Source organism: Vicia villosa, linkage group LG3 (genome assembly GCF_029867415.1).
Source record: "Vicia villosa cultivar HV-30 ecotype Madison, WI linkage group LG3, Vvil1.0, whole genome shotgun sequence".
In the NCBI taxonomy this organism is placed as follows: domain Eukaryota; kingdom Viridiplantae; phylum Streptophyta; class Magnoliopsida; order Fabales; family Fabaceae; genus Vicia; species Vicia villosa.
The window spans coordinates 10,336,023-10,343,340 of NC_081182.1; positions in this window are offsets into that span (position 1 = coordinate 10,336,023).

Below are 7,318 nucleotides of genomic sequence, written 5' to 3' on the forward strand. Positions count from 1 at the left end.
ACCAGGAAGTCAACTGGTTGACTTTGGTCAAAGAAACCTTGATTTAAAGAACCAGACGGTTTGCAAGCTTGCACTCTTCAATCAATGCCCTGATTTGAAGCAGAGAGACACCCCAATCCAGGAGGACTTTAATGAACATAGAGCCACATGATTCTACCTCTGTTTTCTTATTCTCTGATCAAACTTCTTTACCATGGAGTTTTCTCTTGCTAGCCCTTGAATAGTACCTATGGTATGCATGCATGGGTATGGATTATGACCTGAGTGATGCATGTACATGAATGCAAAGCCTAAGCCGGTTAGAAGTAAAGGGGTAGGACAAATTTGGGGTATGACAATAAGGATTCAAGAAGTTTATCTCTAAAGCACCCCAAATCCCCAGCATAGAGCAAAAATCCAAGATAACATCAACACAGATTCGTAAAGCAAGTTAAATATAACATTATAATCGGTAAATATACATAAGATTCAAGTAAATATACAAACAAAATCCAACCAAAGAGAAATACACAAAGAAGAAGAGAAATGAACCGAAGATCTCTCGGTTTGTCAGCTCTGTTCGATGCTCAATCCACCCCCGATCATCCAAATGCAACCTCCGAAGTTGTTTTCTAAGCTAATTTTGATCTAAGAATGAAGTTGATGGTGTTGGGACTCAAAAATACCCAACCCATGACCTAAAAATTGTGTTTTGGCCCCTTTTAACGAGCTGCTGTCTTAGCAGGTCCGCTTAGCGGACCCCCTCCGCTCAGCGGACTCAAAATTGCTTCCAGACGCTGATTTGCTCCGCTGGAGCTCCGCTCAGCGGACCCCCCTCCGCTTAGCGGAGTCTGCTAAAAATCAGATTTTGTTTTCGCCATAACTCGAGAACCGTAACTCCGAATTGCGCCCGGTTCGAAGCGTTGGAAAGCTTATTCAATGCTCTATCCAATAATGAATGAATGGAAACAAAAATGATGATTTTGGTAATCCTTATTTTGAGTCTTTGGAAGTCTGCTTGATGGTGGCTAAGCGGGCTTGCACCAAAACTGCGAAATCGAAGCCGTGCCTTTGACACTTTATTCCTCAAGGCTCCAATAAGCATGAATACCTATAAAAACAAAGGAAAAACTATCAAATGGTATAAAAGTATATGAAAATACAACTATTCACAAAGTATACGTATTTATACACAAAACGGGGAATTATTCAAACGGTATTAACAAAAGTATCGATAAGTGCCACTATTTACATACTCAAAACATCAACATTTTGGCACTTATCAACTACATGATCCTCCTACGGTGAGGACTACTCTACTCGCCTTAGTCTGCAGATGATTGTCTCCATCATCTCTACCGCCTCCACTAGAGCTCTTTACAACCGCTATCTCACTCAATTTAGGTATGATTTTTCCGTCTCTTCCTATTCTCCTCACTACACACACAAAGGAAATACCAAAAAGTTAATAAAATTATTGAACTATCATATTTTTTGAAATATTCGGTGACACCTCTATATATACCAACAATTTAAAAAAATATGGTAGGCTTGAATTCATTTTTACTGACAATTTATAAATATTCGACATTAATGTATGTATTTTTATTTGTTATTTTAAAAATCTAATAAAAACATAATTTTCATACCAAATTTATAGAAAAATTCAATAAACATGGAACCAAAAATTGAAATTATATTAGATATTTCTAAATTGTTGATGTGTGACGATGATTTTTTATTGGCAATTTCAAAAAACGGGTAAAAAAAGCACGAATTTTTTCGGCATTTTTTATTGAGTAAAAATGCATGTTTGTTGAAAACCGTTACTATAAAATCTGGTATTTTTCAAAAAAAAATTGGTAAAAATCGTTGTTTTTTATTTTTCAATTTTTTTTTGAAATATTATGATCAAATTAAAGATTATATGGAGGTATCAGGTACAAGTTAGGGGTAGCAGTAGATTATTCTTTGGGAATTTCTCAATGCATCCTATGCTTTTCTAGCACACTACGTGAAATTCCGAAAATACTCCCAATTTCCCAATATGCATTTGCGAACGCACCCCACACACATACAATTAATTCATTTTTGAATTATGCCCCAATTTCACGAGTTACTTTATTCCAAAAATGGATTTCTGAAATGTCTTTGGAAATACATTTCTGGAACCTACCGTTGGTCTTAAACCTAAGTTAATTTATTCTGGAAATTGTCTTAGCTTATTTAATCTCCAAGAATTAGGTAATTAGTATCATTTAGAGTCACTTAATTAGGAATATTTGATCTTAAGTTTAATTAGGATCACATACTATAATGTGTTTTATCCGTGAATGCTTTGAAGTAATGTAGTATAAATCATGCGTACGAAGAATAAATGAAAGTGCTTGAAGAATTAGTTGATTTCATCTTCATCAACCTCATTCCACCAATTTTATAACTATGTAGCAAAGATTAACTTGGGTACAATGGTTCTCGAAATGTATTTCCGAAATAAATTTAATCGTAAAATATGGCGTAACTCAAAAACGAATGAATTGTATGTGTAGTACATCCAAAAACTAGAAATAACGGGTCATTTTCGAATTTTCTTAGGGTTCTTTTCCACCACATAAGGTGGATTAAGAAATGTATTTCTAAGGCTATGCTTGGGAGTTTGAAAGGGAGGGGAGAGAAAGGCTTCCGAAAACGAATTTTTAAAAAAATATAAAAAAATAATTGACATTTTTTGAAAAAATAATTTTGTATAGAATGATAAAAGAGTGTATATTATTACTATATTTTTAATTTTTCGAATACTATAACAACATAAAATATATAAAAAAATATTTTAAAAATTTATGTAAGTCTTTTAAAACCTCAAAGCTCTCATTCAATACAAATTTCGAGTTCTCTATATTAGAATTTTTGGTGTTATGAATAAAAGCAAACCTTCTAAAACCCTCATAACAACGATGATTCCATTTTTTTTCACTCAATCCCTTCTATTTCTTCAAAGTCATCCCCTATTTTCTCCTCCAAACTCCAAAACATAACCCAATAATATGGCTTTATTTGAGGCCCAGCCCAATTATTTGCGTGCGAAATATTGGAAACTATCCTGAACGCGGCGTTTCGGAATTCGAAACCCCAGAAGAGAAAAACCAGACTCCAGAGAAAGAAAAAAAAAGAGGCGAAATCAAAGGGAGAGTGCAACACTGAACACTCTCTGTCTCTTTTCCCCAACCTCACATTGCACCTCAAAATCGATTTCTCATAGAAATGCCGTCGGAAGATTCCAAACCGGTAATCAAACACGGCGACGACGACTCCATTTCCACTTTAAAAAAAGTCACAAACCCCAACGCTAAACCTCACTCCAAGCTTTCAAAACCCAAAAAAGAACCATCACCCGTTCCCAATTCCACTCCAGCTTCTCGCTCTAAGAAAACTCAAGTTAAGAAGGAACTCAAAGACTATGACTCCGACGAAGACGACGACGATAAACCTATCGCCAGAAAGACCTCAAACACCAAGGTAGAACATCGAGATTTTTGACCTAATTTTAGAAATGTTGTTTTTGTTATTGTTTTTTTTTTTTGTGGTGTTAGGCGGTGAAGGATGTGAAGAAAAAGAAGAAGGTGAAGAAGGAGGAGAAAGTGGTTGTTACGGAAAAGAAAGCGAGGAAGGAGAAGAAGGTTTATGATTTACCTGGACAGAAACGAGATCCACCTGAAGAGGTTTGAATAATGATGCATTTGATTATTATTGATTTTCGTTTTTATGGTTTTTAGTAATCGGTTTGTACTTTTGTTTTGTTTTCCAGAGAGATCCTCTTAGGGTTTTCTATGAGACTCTACATGAGCAAATTCCCAGTAGCGAAATGGCACTAATCTGGTGAGTTCTGAAAGGGGCTATTATTGTGCTGATGTTTCTCTTTTTTATTTATTTACAATTAGCTAATCTTGTAAACCCCTTCGCGGTTTAGATTATATTTGACAATGTTGCCGACATGAATTACTATTGCTATGAATGTGAATTGCACTCAAAAGCTACAAAGCATGGACATAGACACGGGCACTGACACTGGCATTTTGATGCAAGTAGTAAGATGATAAAATGGAACAATGTTGGGAAAATGAATTACCTTAATAACTAGACTCTGGCTTCCCTGGAAGAACTCTATTTGTATGAGTGTGAATTTTTAAGTGAGCAAGAAGAACACAAACACATTATACCAATCAGAAACTAAGAAAGCTCAAACACAGACACGATAACAACACTGACATTTCAATTCTTGTAGTAATTTGAGATAATGGTATAATCGAATGTAACTACATGTGTAGGTGTCATTTTAGTGTGCCAGATACTGGACACACCTTTTACTATGTTAACTTGTTAGGCATTTCAGTAAGAAATGAGAGTAGAGATGAATGACATGCCAAGTGTGAATGGAAGAAAATTATCATGTTTCTAGTTTAAAATCTTGTTCCACTGCCCTTATTTGAAATTCATGCTATTTGGAACTCCTAATGCTTTAATTTTTTTTAGTGTCTTTTTATATCATTATCAGCAAGCTTACTCTCTCATTATATCATTATCTCTGCACTCAGAAGCTATGAAAGCACAACCACGACCCTGATATTGCAATACTTGTGGTAATTTGAGAAAGTGGTATAATTGAATTTTACCATGTGTAAGTTTCATTTTGGTGTGCCAGGCACAGGACACGCCTTCACTATATATAAACTAGTTATGCATTTAAGTAGAGATGAATGCCATGCCAACTTTGAATGGAAGACAATTAACACATTTCTAGTTTAAAATCTCGTTCCTTATTTGAAATTCAAGCAATTTCAAGCTCCTAATGCTTCAAGTTTATTTGGGGTCTCGTCATATTTGTGCTTAGTGCCATGTAAAGTGTAGAATTGGTTTTAGTGATATACAATAAGGCTAATGCTTCACGGGTAAGGCTGCTCGGGTAAGGCTAGTGCACTTTACAGATAATAAAATGCTCTTAATGCTTCACGGGTAAGGCTGCATTTGATTCAGTAAAAACTTATATGTTAGGATGTGAGCATTAGACTCGATTAGTATTTTTCTATCATTTGTAACATCAAGCTTGGCCTTGGACCATGGAAATGTGTGTAAAGTGAAGCTATGCATGCTATTATTTGTCGTCACTGGGTTTTGTTTACAGTTTAAGGTACATGACTAATGACTTGTATTTAGGTAAAGCAGAATCTAAATTCTCTCAAAGGATGGTTGAGATAGGCAAATTTTGATTCTTGACATGAAAACAAAACTATTTGAGGTTTAACCGCGCTGTTATGGAAGACAGTTGAAATTTTTTTACTTATCTTTTAGGGATACATATCCACCGACATACCAATTCTTAAATAATCATACACTAGCCCTGCAGTTTCTAACCCCAAAACCATCCTAGCGGTTGTAAATTGCATGCCACGGCTGTATGCATTAGATTGACTTCAATCTATATCGGATTTTGCATTTTTCATGGTCAAAGTTCTAGATCTGACATCACTCTTTGTATTGGATATTTTATTGTTTATATCCTTTTATCAAAGTTGGGAGCATGCAAATAATGTATTTTTGTTGCTTTCTTGTCTTAGTTCAGAGTTGTTTCAGGATTAACGTCTCTTTTTCTTGTCTGATTTTTTTAATTCAGTATATGCATAACATGTTATCCTGTCTGGTAGGAGGAAAAGCAATCAGACCAATTATCCAATAGAATGTAACAAAATGTGTATTATGCCTGAATGTTACTGCAGGTTAATGGAATCGGGCTTGCTTCCTAAAGAGTTGGCAAAGAAAGTATTCGAGAAGAAGAAAAAGAAAACTCTTCAACAGAAGGTCACTTCTCCTGTTAACTCTGTATCTTCTGTGAAGAAAAAAAACACCAAAACTGTTACAACAACAACAACAAAAACAACCAAATCGGTTACAGTTAAGAAAAAAAGCCCAACTACCCCCAATTCTTCCGGTAAAAAGGAGACAACGAGCTCTGCATCAAAGCCGATCAAGAAGCGCAAATCTGAGTCTATGAGCTCTGAGGATGATGACTCGGATTTTGACATTGGTTCAACAACAACAAAGAGGAGAAAAGTGGCTTAATTATGACAAATGTTTTTCATTTTTTTTTTGGCATTTGTTGCCGTTGACACAGAACTTGTAAGGGGCGCACGAGGACATATGTTATTTAACTTTCAAAGAGATTGAATGTTCAGAGTTTAGTTTTCAGCTTTGTGCTAGTGAAATCTGCTGTAGACCTTTAAATTGTTAATCATGCAAACAATTCACACTAATATATGAAGTTCTTATTTTTTTAAAAAAGGCATGTGGAACTTAGCAAGATGAATCTGTTGTAAATTTTTATTTAATCCAAGTTTAATCCCTTTCCCTTGCTGTTTCTGGTTAAATTATTTATAGAAGTTCTAAATTCTCCACCGTAATCACTTTGCACAAGTTTTATAGAACATCAAAATTGATTTTGCTCAAATTTGTGAAAACTGATGAAAAGTGTATCAACAAAAATTTATATAAGAGTTAAAAGGTAGTGCACTGACAGTGTAAAATAGTTTTATACTGTCATCCAATAGAAAGCTATCAATTAGCCATGTCATTAAATTATTTTTTAAATAAAATAATGGTTTAATTGAATACATGGTGGTGATTGATTGACAGTGTAAAAATAGTGCATCACCCCTTTTCTCTTTATATAATGTGACCATTAGAAGAAGACACATGAGCTAGCCTCAATAGATCAACATGAATAAGTTCAATCAAGTGAGAATCCCTATTGGAATTTATGTGCTTATTGAATTGAATTCTCATCGGAACATTGCGACCCTGAAAGGTAAAAAATCCTTAACTTGGATCAAAAACATTTCTTCTTCCTTTATTTAGTTCGCCATCTATCCTACTAGTGCACCTCTAGGTCATATCAAGTTTGTTTATTTGTTTTACCAATCAGATATATATCAACAAATTCATTCCTTCACACGTTATCTTATAATATTATCATGATGTTCCTACCAGGTACATTCTGTGAAATAGTTACCTTCACAAATCAAAAAAATGATAATGTGGTCTTCATTATTCATTCAACGAGGAAGAGTATGTCAATCTTATTGTTGAGAGGCTTGAAATTTTTTTTGTATAGTAACGAGTTTGATTACTCTGTTTTGAGATGATTAATGTGATAACAATGCGATATTATATTTTTTTTCACATTATTAACAATTTGCGGGAGTTGTTTTTAACCTCCGAAAATAAAATCTCTCAAGTTTAAATAAAATAATAATTTTTTAATACATATGCTGAGTCAGCTTATTAACAT